Source organism: Vulpes lagopus, chromosome X, assembly GCF_018345385.1.
Source record: "Vulpes lagopus strain Blue_001 chromosome X, ASM1834538v1, whole genome shotgun sequence".
Lineage (NCBI taxonomy): Eukaryota > Metazoa > Chordata > Mammalia > Carnivora > Canidae > Vulpes > Vulpes lagopus.
In genome coordinates this window covers 19,359,999-19,375,930 of record NC_054848.1, presented here as the reverse complement: position 1 = coordinate 19,375,930, position 15,932 = coordinate 19,359,999, and the positions used below count along the sequence as shown (strand labels likewise).

Sequence of the window (15,932 nt, the reverse complement as noted above, 5' to 3'; positions counted from 1 at the left end):
TCAGAAAGTTATTATGCATGTTATTATGTGAACATGTTTTCAGTGCTCTTGGGTGTTTATGTAAGACTGGAATTGCTAGAATATATGTCAATTCTATGTTGAACTTTTTAAAAGACTGCCAAAATGATTTCAAACGCAGCTGTATGATTTCACATTCATACCAGTAATGTATGATGGGTCTGGTTTCTCCACATCCTATTTAACAGCTGGCAGTTTACTTTGTTTGGGTTATAGTCATACTAGTGGGTGTGAAGCAGTATCTCATGGTGGTTTTGATTAGCATTTGCCAAATGACTAATGATATTGAACAACTTTTCATTTGCTTAATGGTGATTTGTATATTGTCCTTGGAGAAATGTCTATGGAAATCTCTTGCTCATTTTTAAAAAGATTTTATTTCTTTGAGAGAGAGGGTATGAGTGGGGGAAACAGAGGGAAAGGGAGAAACAGACTCCCCACTGAGCAGGGAGACTGATGGCCAAGGACAGCTCAGCTCCCCACCGTGCTTGCTCCATCCCAGGACCCTAGGATCATGACCTTAGCTGAAGGCAGGCTAAGGTGACTGACTGAGCCACCCAGGTGCCCTCTCTTGCTCATTTTATAATTGAGTTGTTTTTCTTTCTGCTGTTGATTTCTAAGTGTTCTTTTATATATTCTGGATAATAAACCCTTACATGATTTGCAAATATTTTCTCCCATTTTGTGGGTGGTTTTTTCACTTTCTTTTAAAGAAATTAAGCTCTACATCCAACATGGGGCTTGTACTCATGACCTCCGGATCAAGAGTCACATATTCCTCTAAGTCAGCCAGGTGCCCCATCTTTGTTTTCTTGATAATGAATTTTGATGCAAAAGGTTTTACTTTTGATGAAGTTCCAATCATCTATATTCTATATTTTTGTTTGCTTGTGCTTTTTTATTTAGGTAGTATTTGACTCTTTTTAAACATTATTTTGTATGTTGTGTGAAGTAGGAATTAGAAATGCTTTCTGAGCATCTGCTATGTGCCATACACTGTCATTGGAGGCAGCAGTAATAAGACAGATGTGTTCCTGCTGTCATCAAGCTAAAATTCCAATGGCACTCACAGACATGAGTCAGAGGCCATATGAATGCCTAAATGCATATTTGACTACACCCTATTTCTGATCAATAATTGGGGCCCAGAGAATATGAGGATTGTGGGAGAAAGGCACAACCTCACATGGTTGGCAGGGTTGCAGTATAGGCTGGAGTTTGGTGATGTTGGAGGAAATCCCTGTCTGACACTGTCAGACTTTGTAGGATCATTAAGGGACCTTAGGATGCAAGCCCTGTCCCAGTGAGTGTCTTTCCTCTGAAGAGCCATTTAGACTCCTTGTCAGTCCCTAGGTCTTTTGTGACCCACCCTTGTGTTGGGCTCCTTCTACTTCCCTCGGTAGTCCACTTGGCTGCTTTTCCTTTTTTTTTTTTAAGATTTTATTTATCTGACAGAGTGTGCGACCACACACAAGCCATGGGGGTAGGGTCAGAGGCAGAAGGAGAAGCAGACTCCTCACTGAGTAGGGAGCCCAACATGGTACTCGATTCCAGGACTCCGGGATCATGACCTGAACCAAGGGCAGACATTTTAACTGACTGATCTACCCAGGTACCCCTGCTTTTCCTTTTATAACAATCAGGCCACTGTGTTTTGTGAGGCCCACATTTGTTCCCCCAGAGACATAGGTTTTTCTGTATTTTCTGTCAGTTCAGTTTACATCTAAAGCTGTCATTTTATTGTCCCATCTTGTAAGGACAGTTACAGCCATACATAGCCTCTAGGGTTTACTTATGTGAGTTAGATAGTAGTTCCTGTGATCTTCAACCTATGAGAGACACAAGCTTCCTGAAACTCTTTGTCATTTGCTTGAGGTAGCAACATTTGTCTCTCTCTCTCATTCTAGGAGAAGTCATCCATCAAGTCATGAGGACACTCAAGGAGCCTGTGGAGAAGCCCATAGGGGAAGAAACTGAGACCTCTCATGAACTACCAGCACCACCTTGTCAGCCTTGTGACTGTACCACCTTGGAACCAAATCTTGTAGTTCCAATAGATTCTGATGACTTCAGGCCTAGTGACCTCTCAATTGTAGCCTCATGCCTTGGGCCAGAACCACCCAGCTCAGCAGTTCCTGAATTTGTGATCCGCACAAACAGTGAGTCCAATAAATGTTCATTACTGTTTAATTTAGCAGTTTTTGAAATATAGTTCACATATAGACAGTATAGTATATTCATTGTTACACAACTGTTTCCGGTGTCTTATTCCAGAACATTTCTGTTACCTCAAAATGATACCCCATATCTTTCAGCTATCACTCAGTTCCCTTTACTCTGTGTCACCTGACAACCGTTAATCTACTATCTGACTCTAAGGATTTGTCTGTTGTGGGCATTTGCTATAAATGGAATCATATATACAATATGTAGTCCTTTGTGAGCGACTTTTTTTGCATAAATATCAATGTTTTTACGGTTCATCCATGTTGCAGCATGAGTCCATAGTTCACCTTCAGGTACATACTTGGTGGTGTACATTCTGTGGGCTTGGACAAATGAATAATGACATATATACATCATTATAATATCCTACAGAGTATTTTTAACAGTATTTTTGCTGCTCTAAAATCCTCTGTGCTCTGCCTTTGCTCTTTTTATGGGTGAGTAACATACAATTGTAAATCTCATTTTGTTTATCCATTCTTCAGCTGATGGACATCTGGGTTCTTTCCACTTTTTGGCTATTTTGAATAATGCTACCATGAACATTTGAGGATAATTTTTTGTGTGAACATATTTTTCATATTTTTCAGTTATCGTGGGTATACCTATACTGGAATTGCTGGACCGACCATATGGTAACTCTGTTTGACTTATTAAGGCTGCTTTCAAGTGTTTTCCACAGTAGTGACACCATCACATATTAGTAATGTTCAAGGATTCTGATTTCTCCAAATCATTGCAAACACTTGTTATTGTCCATGTGTTTGATTTTCACCATCCTACTGTGTGTGAAGTGGTATCTCATTGTGGTTTTGATTTGCATTTGCCTAATGACTAATGAGGTCAAGCATCTTTTCATGTGCATTTTGGCCATTTGTATATTGTCTTTGAAGAAGTGTCCATTCATATGTTTGCCATTGTTTAATTGGATTGTCTTTTGTTTATAGAATATTAACAATTTTTTGTTTATTCTGGGCACTACAACACTACCAGATATAATTTGCAAGTGTATTTTCTCATTTTGTGAATCATCTTCTCACTTTCTGATACTATGCTTTGACACAAAATTTTTTTTAATTAATTTTTATTGGTGTTCAATTTACCAACATACAGAAAAACACCCAGTGCTCATCCCGTCAAGTGTCCACCTCAGTGCCCGTCGCCCATTCCCCTCCAACACCCGCCCTCCTCCCCTCTTCCACCACCCCTAGTTCATTTCCCCGAGTTAGGAGTCTTTATGTTCTGTCTCCCTTCCTGATATTTCCCAACATTTCTTCTCCCTTCCTTTATATTCCCTTTCACTATTATTTATATTCCCCAAATGAATGAGAACATACACTGCTTGTCCTTCTCCGATTGACTTATTTCACTCAGCATAATACCCTCCAGTTCCATCCACGTTGAAGCAAATGGTGGGTATTTGTCGTTTCTAATTGCTGAGTAGTATTCCATTGTATACATAAACCACATCTTCTTTATCCATTCATCTTTCGATGGACACCGAGGCTCCTTCCACAGTTTGGCTATTGTGGCCATTGCTGATAGAAACATCGGGGTGCAGGTGTCCCGACGTTTCATTGCATCTGAATCTTTGGGGTAAATCCCCAACAGTGCAATTGCTGGGTCGTAGGGCAGGTCTATTTTTAGCTCTTTGAGGAACCTCCACACAGTTTTCCAGAGTGGCTGCACCAGTTCACATTCCCACCAACAGTGTAAGAGGGTTCCCTTTTCTCCGCATCCTCTCCAACATTTGTTGTTTCCTGCCTTGTTAATTTTCCCCATTCTCACTGGTGTGAGGTGGTATCTCATTGTGGTTTTGATTTGTATTTCCCTGATGGCAAGTGATGCAGAGCATTTTCTCATGTGCATGTTGGCCATGTCCATGTCTTCCTCTGTGAAATTTCTCTTCATGTCTTTTGCCCATTTCATGATTGGATTGTTTGTTTCTTTGGTGTTGAGTTTAATAAGTTCTTTATAGATTTTGGAAACTAGCCCTTTATCTGATATGTCGTTTGCAAATATCTTCTCCCATTCTGTAGGTTGTCTTTTAGTTTTGTTGACTGTATCCTTTGCTGTGCAAAAGCTTCTTATCTTGATGAAGTCCCAATAGTTCATTTTTGCTTTTGTTTCTTTTGCCTTTGTGGATGTATCTTGCAAGAAGTTACTGTGGCCGAGTTCAAAAAGGGTGTTGCCTGTGTTCTCCTCTAGGATTTTGATGGAATCTTGTCTCACATTTAGATCTCTCATCCATTTTGAGTTTATCTTTGTGTATGGTGAAAGAGAGTGGTCCAGTTTCATTCTTCTGCATGTGGATGTCCAATTTTCCCAACACCATTTATTGAAGAGACTTTCTTCCAATGGATAGTCTTTCCTCCTTTATCGAATATTAGATGACCATACATTTCAGGGTCCACTTCTGGGTTCTCTATTCTGTTCCATTGATCTATGTGTCTGTTTTTGTGCCAGTACCACACTGTCTTGATGACCACAGCTTTGTAGTACAACCTGAAATCTGGCATTGTGATGCCCCCAGCTATGGTTTTCTTTTTTAAAATTCCCCTGGCTATTCAGGGTCTTTTCTGATTCCACACAAATCTTAAAATAATTTGTTCTAACTCTCTGAAGAAAGTCCATGGTATTTTGATAGGGATTGCATTAAACGTGTAAATTGTTTGACACAAAATTTTAAAAATTTTGATAATTTCCTATTCAATTACTTTTCCTTTGGTTGCTAGTGCTATCGGCATCACACTAAAGAAACTGATATGTAACACAAGGTTAAAATATGGCAGAGGAGGAGAGAAAAGTGGGGGCACTGGAGGGTACTTGGAAATCATGCTGAGGTAAAGTGATGGAAGGCAGTAGCCCTTTATTCCATCCTTGTTGTGCTTTTCAGGATGCATGGAGACCCCTCACATAAGTGAATGCCTTCATCTATCTCTGGACCAGGATTCTCCTGATTGTTCGTAGAGAAAATTTCCATATAGGAACATCCCCCATTGTGATGTTGTCTATTCACCTTCAAGTCTCAGTGTTTAAGCCTTTTGGGTTCTCTCGGGGAGCCTGCTTTGTAAATTTAAAGGCCCCTTAAAAAGTCTCAGCATTTGTTGGTTGTTGACTTCACTGCAGCTTCATGGGTCTAGTCAATCTGACCGGTCAGTGTAGGTAGTGATTTTTTTGGTACAGTGTAGGTAGTGATTTTTTTGGTAAACACCAGTTTCTCGCCTTTATGTTCCTTCTGCAATTTGTATAGCACCATATCACTCCTCTGGGCTCTGTGGGCTCCTCACCAGCCCAGGAAGCCCAAACTTGGGTTTGGGCACATGGCAGTGAAGGTGCCTTGAAGTGACCTGTCTTCATGTGGGTCCCTCACCCAAGCTCTTAAGCTTTCAGAAGTTTTTGACAGATTGATCCCTCAGGGTTTTTAACTCCTTTACTTGAAGGCTAGGGCCATAATATTCTGTTGAATAAATCCAGGTGATATCCTGTGGGCTAAAATGGGACTCTCTCATTTGAGCATCATAGCTGTGAAGTGGGACCTTATTTCCTGTTTCACAGATGAGGTGACCTTTTCTAAAGTTATCTACTCACATTTGTACAGCCCTTTCCAACAGTGTTTCTTTTTGAAGATACTTTTTTTTGATATTGTTGTCCTATAGTTGTTGGAGGGAAAGCAGAAATTTTTCCAAAATAAGGGGGTTTCTTCTGGAATAGATCTTCATCAGCAGTCTGTTAAGTATCCTTGGACAAGCATAAAAAGAAAAATAACTTTTTCTACTTATGCATAAAAACTTCTTTGGGGATCTGTTCTTATCTAGTCTGGGAGGAAATTTCCAGAAGGTCCCATAGCCAACTGTTAACTCTTAAATAGCGAAGCATTCTGTAGTCACTTCCAAAAAGCTAGAAGTGTACTATAACAATTGAAAGAAACACTATGCTTCTGAATACTGTGAATTTCTGTCTAAACCAACTGGTGCCTTCATAGGTTTTGTCATCTTGTCAGTGATGTGTGTATATGTGGTCATGGGATGGATATAGGACTTCTTTTTGCCTTTCCTCTCTTCATCTCCTCCCTCTGCTCCTTGATCACCACTCTAGATTTGATCTCCAGGGAGAGAGGTGTGTGGAGAAGAGCATACCCTGGTGTGGTCCAGAAGGTTGTAATGTGGTTTTGGGGCTGTGAACAGTGAAATTCTGGGCTGACACTTTCATGGGCACGTTTTGAGCTTCTTAAAGGGACCTCAGAGTGCTGGCTCCTGTCTCATCAGGTGCCTTTTCTCTAATTGGCCGCCAGACTCCACCTTAGCCCCTAGTCTCTTTGACCCACATTTCTTCTGGGGTCATTACTTCTTGGGGTGCTTTACCTTGGTGTCTTCCCTTTAGGACAGCCTGGTATACTCACTTGTATAGGGTTTTCATATGAACCATGGAAATCACAGTCCTTCTGTGCATGTGGTTGTAGTGTATTTCTCCTGCAGCCCAGTCTTCTTTTATTGTGTCTTCTAGCCAGATATTTGTAGACCTCAACTCCTGACTTCCTTGAATAATTCAGGCATTAGCTGTGGTGTCCAGCTACCTAAAGAAGACACAAGTGGAGCTTTCTCAAGCTTGTTTATATCTGATCAAGGTAGGAGGAAGTAATCCTTGTCCTGTCCTCATGAAGGTGGAGAAAATGCCCACCATTGTTGCTTTTCTCAGGGTGCTCATACTGTCTTTGGAAAACACAGACCTTTCCTCCACAGGGCAGCTCTTCCCATGTCTTCTCTTCCTGAGAGAAGGCACTAGAGACTAGTGCCTGCCTGTATCCCTTTATCTTAAGGGGCCATGGGTGCAGCTTCTCTCTGGACATTGAACTCCCCTAAACACCCTGGCTTTTGTAGGGCTCTCTTGTGTTGGACTTTTCTGTGTCTCCAGGTGCCCCTCTTGGGTGCTTTATTTTTTTAAGATTGTATTTATTTATTTGAGAGAGAGAGAGAGAGAGCATGAGTGGGGGGAGGAGCAGGGGCAGAGGGAGAAGCAGACTACCCGCTGAGCAGGGAGCCCAACGCCAGGCTTGGTCTTGATCCCAGGACCCTGGGATCATGACCTGAGCTGAAGGCAAATGCTTAATTATCTGAGCCACCCAGGCGTCCCTTGGGTGCTTTACTTTTAAGACAATCTTAGTCTACGCCCTTGTTCAGAGTCTGTATGTAGACCATAGAAACCACAGCTGTTCTTACAGCAGGTGTTAGAAGGGCTGTTGGCTCTGAGCCATTCCTCTCTCGTATCTTCAGAGCCAGCTGGTTCCTGCCTCCTTTCAGGAGGTTTTCAGCTTCCTTTCTGTGAGTACACACTAGTCCCACTCTCGCCCTAACTCCAGGGGACACACATCAAGCTTTCGGAAATTGCTAATAGTTTGAGGCAAGGGGGGAATAATCTTTGCTCCCCAATCATGAAAGTTGACAAAATGCCCCCTGCTGGTGGTTTTTCAGCTCTACATGTGAACTTTGGAAAATACAGTTCTTTCTTCTGCAGCTGGGGGATGTGCAGTTCTCTCCCATGTCAGCCAGCCTCCTTCTGTCTTGTTTTTTTTTTTAAGATTTTATTTATTTATTTTGAGAGAGAGAGAGAGAGAGAGAGAGGGAGAGAGAGAGAGAATGCGTGCGCACACGCTAGCACATGCACAAGCTGGGGGGAGAGGCAGAGAGGGAGGGAGAAGCAGATTTCCCAACTCGGGGCTCCATCCCAGGACCCTGACATCACGACCTGAGCTGAAGGCAGGTGCTTACTGACTCAGCCACCTAGGTGCCTGGCCTCCTTCTCTCTTTCTAGCTCCTGCTACTCTTTCTACATGAATCTAGAGAACATTAGTGAAGCTTTCTGAAAGATTGCCCTGAGTCAACTATTCCAACCCTCATCCTCTCAGAGTCTGTTGAGATATGGAGATTTCTGCACTGCTCTCATGTGAGCATAGAGCTGCAGGATAGAAAAGCACTCAGCTGGAGCCTATAGAGGTAGTTCTCCACAAGGGGGGTATCTTACAACTTGCTCTGAGCTCTTAAGCTACCCTTTTGTTACCTTGTCATTGTTTTGGTGTGTGGGACAAGGATCATGGGAAGCTAGCACTTTTGCTTCATTCTTCATTTAACTCTTTTTGTAAGTATTGAAGTGTCAAAATATTAAGATTCTTTTGTGTGTTTTTAGTGGAATAATAATTTGGGCTCTGGACTTGGCCTTGCATGTCTTTGTGCATGAGATGACAGATTTGGTCTAGAATGTGTGACCCAAAAAGTTATGATGCCCTTTTATTAGACAAGAGGCAACTCTGGCCAGGTTTGTGCCTCAGATAGATTCCTCAGGATCTCGTAGTGCATCCTGTAATCTAGGTGAGTGAGAGGGTCAGCAGGCCCCCCTACTAGGAGATTGTGAATTATGTGTTACAATGGATGAGGTACCAGGGATCTATGGCACCTGGATTGACCCTGATTGGATCAGTGAATGAGATGAGACTCTCCTGATCTGTCTGGTAGCATAGTAAGATTAGATCGGGAGTGATCAAGGCTGCCCTGGATCAGTAGAGCAGTATGAGCCAGGTTATGAGAGGCGTGGCTCCCTAGGGTCTGGTCGCACGTTCTTAAATGCATGGTGGGTGAGGGGGAGCATAAGTGTCCTCCCACAGTCCAACCTCTTCTACGGTGTGTGGACCAGTTCAGGAGTAAGATAGGTTTTCTGGGATGCCATTGTGTATGTTATCTGTTGAAACATTTTGGAGGGTTAGGCAAGTACAGGTAGAATGAAAATCACCTATCCAACTGATGCCTAACTATTTTAAAAAATACATTTTTGTGGGCCAGAGAATGGCTGAAAGTATGTGTAAACCAATGCTTACTAGTACCAGTCTCTCCCACTCTATGGCCCCCTCCCCTTTGTATCTTGGGCTTCCAACTGAGGAGAGTAGATGGTCTCCAGAAAGCTCCTATTGTGGTGTTTGCATAAAAATACCTGTTTCTGCAGAAAGTGTCTGAAGTCTGCCGAGATAACTTGTAGTAAAAAGAGGAAAAGTTAAAAGTGATTTTGTTATTGAGAGGCCTGCGGGCCCAATTTACCATTTACTCTGTGTACTAATATGTAACAGGTATTGTAATGTGTTCTGTTTTGAATTGTGAATGTTCACATGGTATCCGAGAAAAAAAAATCACCCGATGTCCAGCACTTTCATGGTATTATGATGTATTGTAGACCGGCAAGTTGAAGGTGTTATCCTCTATGGCCTTGGATGCCCACTAGCAAGGAGACTTATGGTCTCCAAAGTTCACAGCTTACCTGCCAGTTACCATACTTGAAACAGGTAAGTGGTTTTACAGTGTCTCCTGTGTAGCTGTCTTTCCCAAACTAAAGTGTTCTGTGTTCCTAAGAGAACAATTGTTGCTGCTCCAATAGGTCTACAGAAGTTAATAAGTTTGTCTTACTATAAAAGAGGGAAAGTTACAGGCTGTGTCCCACCTGTTTTTGGAAGATTGACTCCATGGGATTTTGAACTCCTTTTCCCTGGAGGCTGGTAAGGTCACAGTGCCCTTTTGGAAAAATACAGGCATGATCCTGCAGGTTGGCTAGTCAAGTATAGAACAGGACCTAGGGGCAGTAGCAGATCTCATTGATGAAGTATTTGGTGACAGGGGGCAGTAGTTTATGCAGAATGTACTGAGGTCCATAAGTATGGTGAGTGGGAAAAAATGATTTGACACTTGTGTTTGAAAAAATGCCAAATGGGAAGGTGTGCACCTAGCTCCTTGGCCCTGCCAGCTGTGCTGGAGGACAAGGAATGAAGATCACCTGGTTATTTATGACTGACCCCATGTTTCAAGCCTGTCTGGCCACATCTGTATTGCTAATGACAGGAAGAGGATCAAGAGACTTAGACCTCCTTCTGAAATCTGTGCTCTTCAGACTGTTTTTCTAGCACATCATTCAACACCACCGCTCTACACAGCCCTTTCTCTTTTCAGTCAGTTTGGCCTCTAAATGCCCAGATGTTTGATTGTGAGATTGGGGCAGATGGGAGGAGGCCTGGATTCAGGACGGTGAAGATAATGCCTATCACACTGATAACTCCCTCCAAAATTTCTTTCCTCCTTTCTTCCACTTCCACTTAGTGGGTTAATGCTAGAAGACCTAGTTTTGGTCAGATTTTATCTAGTTAACATAGTACTTCACCTTATAATAAAGAGTTCTAGGGATGCCTGGGTGGCTCAGTGGTTGAGTGGCTGCCTTTGGCTCAGGTCGTGATCCCGGGTCCTGGGATCGAGTCCCACATTGGGGTCCCCTCGAGGAGCCTGCTTCTCCCTCTGCCTATGTCTCTGCCTCTCTCCCTATGTCTCTCATGAATAAATAAATAAAATCTTTAAAAATAATAAAGAGTTCTAGGCATTTATTTGAGTTTGGGAGCCTCAGCCAATGCTTATTATCAGAGGATGAGTCACTTTCAATGTCTGGTTTAAGATAGACTTTCAGAGATGTGTCTGACCCATAGCCCTTTCCTTCATTGTACCCTTAGTTATAGGTACTGTGGGTACATTTCCTTGCCTAATTTACATATTTTGGAAGGCAATATGCACACAGACCCTGCAGCATACTGACTTTCTTCTGCTCTCTCTGGACTGGAGGTCTTCTGGTTGTTGTCAGAGAGAATTTTTATATTGGCTTATCTCCTTCCATTAATGTTCAAGTAAGATATTTGGGCTAGTGGATATTCTCTGGGAGCCTCTTTTATGTTTTTTAAAGCCCCCTGAAAAAATTGGTATTTGTTGGCTTTTGAATTCACCATAGCTGTGGTGTCTAGTCAATCCATGTGTGGTCCTGGAATTTTGCAAAAACCATTTTCCCTTATTTGTACCTACTGCCTTCTGGGTCATGACATGGTAGGTTTCTAGTTGTCAGGTAGGAAGTGTGATCCCAAATTTGCAATGAAATGGTGGTGGCATCTCAGATAGTTCTATCTCTGTATTAGGCCCTGGTGTCAGGTTCTGCATGGAGTGGGTATTCAAGGTGTCAGCTACTTCTGAGAAATTTACTTGGTAAAATTTTTGACTTCTTAATTCCAGAGGCTTCTAAGGCTGGAGTGTATTCTTGGAAAAATGTAGTTGATCCTTCAGGCTAAAATGGGACAAGTTGATAGTGAAAAGGATGGGAGGAGAACCTGGATGTGTTCCATGGTCATTTGAGGGCAGATCTAATTTAGGAAACCACATGTATGGAAGATAAGTATGTGGAAATAGATTTCATTAGGATTTTCCCAGCCCAGCCACTGCTATAAAAGTGTCCTTGAATGATTGGAATCCAGTTGTCCGTGTGAGAACCATTGCATTTTTTTTTTTTTTTGGTAGATCTTACTCAGCATAGTGAATGAGAACCTGAGAGACATGGGGAAAAATAGACAATGAGCAAAAAGGGGAAGGACAGGAGAACAGGGGTTTGTACTAGGAGAAATCCAGGAAGATAAAGTAGGTGTAATATGGGTGTAACCCAGTGTCTCTTCATCCTGTTTTTCTCTGAAATATCAGGTTGTATTCATACCCTGCCACATACGTGAATGCATTCAGCTCTTCTCTAGGTTAGAAACCCTCTTTTTATTTTTGGAGGATCATGTCTAATGTGAAATTCTCCTCCCCATGTCAAGCAGGAAAATTTGTTGTAGTACTGGATTTTCTTAGGGGGCCTTTTTATTTTTCATATTTTCAATGTCTAATTAAAAATACTAGAACAGTAGGTTTGTTCATAGCTGAGAAGTCCCCATATATCATAATCTCCTGCCTTGGGCTTTTGAATAGTCCAGAATGGAGTCCTTGCCCACAGTCCTTTTATGTTGGCCTGGCTGTCCAATTGATTCAGAGTGTATTCTGATGGCAATTTGTTTGCTGTGTCTGCAGTTCTGTTATTGTTGAGGTTGCCTTCATGAGCACAAAGAGAAAGTAACTTTCTTCTCTTTACATATGAAAATTAGCTTGAGGATCTGTTCTTCCTTTGTATGGGAACTTGTATGGGAACTTCTTAGGAAGTTCCAGCAGTTACTTGCTTACTTTTAAATAACCTGATGGTCATTTCCAAGCATTTGGAAACCCAATCTAGAATAGTAATCATAACCCCCAACTCCTGAATATTGAAAAATTTCTTCCTACTCCCATTTGACACCTACTGTTTGTTGGCTCTGTGTCAGTGGGAGAGAGATTTAATCTCTCTGACATTGGCTTTAGTTTCCTCTAGTGTAGGTGGGAGATATTTCATGACCCTCACTATGTGTGAAACTGAAACAGGATGGTAAATATAAAGCCTTAATACAACTCCTGATACTAAATATCACAGGCCCCTTGCAGCTTTGGGGTTCTGACTCAAGTTAGAGAACCAGTGCATACTTTGTAAGTATGACTAGACAGAATGAGCGAAAATAGGAGAGGAGTAGTGAAAAATAGAGAAAGGGGAGTTTAGGGGTGAAGCAGAGAAAAAAGAGACAGAATTTTCAGAAAGTCATGGTCAGATAAAGTGAGGAAGAGCCAGTATACTTTTTCTTATCTTACTGGAGTTGTCAGGGAGAATGCAGAGCTTTCACATGTGTGACTGCCTTCATTTCTCCCTAGGCCTGAGTCCTCCCGGTTGTTCTAAGAGACAATTTATATATTGGGTTATCTCTAGTGTGATAGTGTCTCTACACTTTCAAGCCTGGGTGTTTAGCCTTGTGATTTTTCTGAGAGAGCCTGTTTCATATATTTAGAGCCCTCTTAAAAAGACTTGGTATTTTTGGTTGTTAATTTCACCATAGCTTCAGCTTCCTAGTCAAGCCAGGCCCACCATTGTGAGGAAGCCTTTATTCTGTCATACACCAGTTTCCACATTTTTAGCCTGTTTTCCTAATGTAAAGAGACATGTTGGGATCCAAGGAGTTTTTCTGCCATTTCAGAAAACCCTGAGAAAGTACTAGAAAAATGTATTAGTGGAGAGCTGACAAGTCACAATGTGTCATTATCTTCCACATTGTGATATCAGATATTACAGCGTGGATGGCTTTATGGCTCTCCTACAGTCCTCAGTATGACTTCTGGAATGTCATGTAATTTTAGAGCATTATCAAATTAGAATTTGATCAGTTTTTCTTCATTCTGGTTTCTATTGATCTGATATAAATGGGATACAAAAGAAACCAACTTTATTCTTTTTCTTTTCCCTATGGGGACTATGTTGGGGACCTCCTCTTCCCAGGTCTAGGAGGAAAACCCAGATATTCCCATAGCTTTTCTGGTTACTCTTATATAGCTAAATTTCTCTTTTTTATTTTAATTTTTTAAATTTATTTTTTAGAGAGAGAGAGAAAGTGTGCTTGTGATGGCTGGGGCAGGGGGAGGGTGTTGGGAGGGACAGAGGCAGAGGGAAAGAGAATCTTAAGTAGCCTCTATGCCGAGTGAGGAGTCTGATGCAGGGTTCGATCTCACAACTCTGAGATCATGATCTGAGCTAAAATCAAGAGTCAGTTGTTTAACTGACCAAGCCACCCAGGCACACCTGTTTTATTTTATTTTTTATTAAAATTTTTAAAAAAGATTTTATTTATTTATTAGAGACAGAGAGAGAGAGGGAGAAGCAGGCTCCATGCAGGGAGCTCGATGTGGGACTTGATTCCAGGTCTCCAGGATCACACCCTGGGCTGAAGGCGGCTCTAATCTGCTGAGCCACCAGGGCTGCCCTTTTATTAAAATTTTTTAAGTTTTTATTTTAATTTCAGTTACTTAACATATAGTGTCAAATTAGTTTTGGGCACACAATATAGTAATTCAACACTTCCATACAACACTGTGCTCATCACAGCATGTGCACTCCATAATCCCCATCACCTATTTAGCACACCCACCATCCACCCACCTTTCCTCTGATAATCATCAGTTTATTCTCTATAATTGAGTCTGTTTCTTGATTTTGCTTCTTTCTCCCTCTTATTTTTGTCCCTCTGCTTGTTTGTTTATTGTTTCTTAAATTCCACGTATGAGTGAAATCATACAGTATTTGTCTTCTCTGACTGGCTTATTTTGCCTAGCGTAATATTCTCCAGCTCCATCCGTGTCATTGGAAATGGCAAGGTTTCATTCCTTTTTATGTCTGAGTAATATTCCATTGTATCTGTATAACACATCTTCTTTATTCATTTATCAGTCAGTGGACACTTGGGCTGTTCCCATAATTTGACTAGGTAATGCTGCTATAGGTATATAGGTAGGTAATGCTGCTATAAACATTGGGGTGCATGTATCCCTTTGAATCAGTATTTTTGTATCATTTAGGTACAAAATTATAGGTAATATAGGTAATAGGTAATGCTGCTATAAACATTGGGGTGCATGTATCCCTTTGAATCAGTATTTTTGTATCATTTAGGTACAAAATACCTAGTAGTACAATTGCTGGACTGTAGGGCAGTTCTATTTTTAACTTATTGAGAATTCTCCATACTGTTTTCCAGAGTGGCTGAACTGGTTTGTTTTGTACCCACCACAGTGTAAGAGGGTTCCCCTTTCTCCACATCCTCACCAACACCTGTTTTTTGCTGTAATGTTGTTTTAGCCAATCTTGACAGGTGTAAGATGATATCTCATTGTAGTTTTGATTTGCATTTCCATCATGACGAGTGATGTTGAACATCTTTTCATGTGTCTGTTGGCCATCTAGATGTCTTCTTTGGGGGAACGTCTGTTTATGTCTTCTGTCCATTTTTAAATTGGATGATTTATTTTTTGGGGCTTCAAGCTTTAGAAGTTTTTTAAAATATATTTTGAATACTTATCAGATATAATTTGTAATTATCTTTTCCCATTCCATAGGTTGCCTTTTAGTTTTGTTGATTGTTTCCTTTCCTGTGTAGGAGACTATTTCCTAGTTTCATTTTTTTTGTGTATGGCTGTTCAGTTTTCCCAGCACCATTTGTTGAAAAGTCATTCTTTTTTCCATTAGATATTTTTTCCTGCTTTGTCTAGGATTAATTGATTATATAATTATGGGTTCATTTCTGGGTTTTCTATTCTGTTCCATTGATCTGTGTGTCTTGTTGTGCTAGTATCATACTATTTTGATTACTACAGCTTTGTAATATACTTTTAAGCCCAGAATTGTGATTCCTCCAGCTTTCCTTTTCATTTTCAAGATTGCTTTGGCTATTTGGAGTCTATTGTAGTTCTGTACAAATTTTAGATTTGTTTGTTTTAGCTCTGCGAACAATATTATTGGTATTTTGACAGGGATTGCATTAAATGTGCAGATTGCTATGGATAGTATAGACATGTTAACAATATTTGTTCTTCTTGTCCATGAGCATAGAATGTCTTTCCATTTCTTTGTGTCCTCTTCGATTTATTTCATCAGTGTTTTATAGTTTTCAGAGTATAGGTCTTTCACCTCTTTGGTTAAGTTCATTTCTTGGTATCCTATTGTTTTTGATGCAATTGTAAATGGGATTGTTTTCTTAATTTCCCTTTTTTGCTGCTTTACTATTGGCATATAGAAATGAAAAGATTTCTGTACAGTTAGTTTGTATCCTGTGACTTTACTAAATTTATCAGGTTTTTTTCAGAAGTCAAAGATTTCTATTGTTCTACAGACACTTCTGAAAAGAGATTTAATTGAAAAAATATACAAAACATTTAAGAGTTTATCTCCAGAGAGCACCTAAAACT

General features: G+C 40.8%; 1 pseudogene; it reads left to right on the top strand.

The window, feature by feature from the left end:
• Nucleotides 1-1,945: 1,945 nt before the first annotated feature.
• The window catches only part of LOC121482440, a 57,814-nt pseudogene continuing 43,827 nt past the window's right edge, over nucleotides 1,946-15,932 (top strand).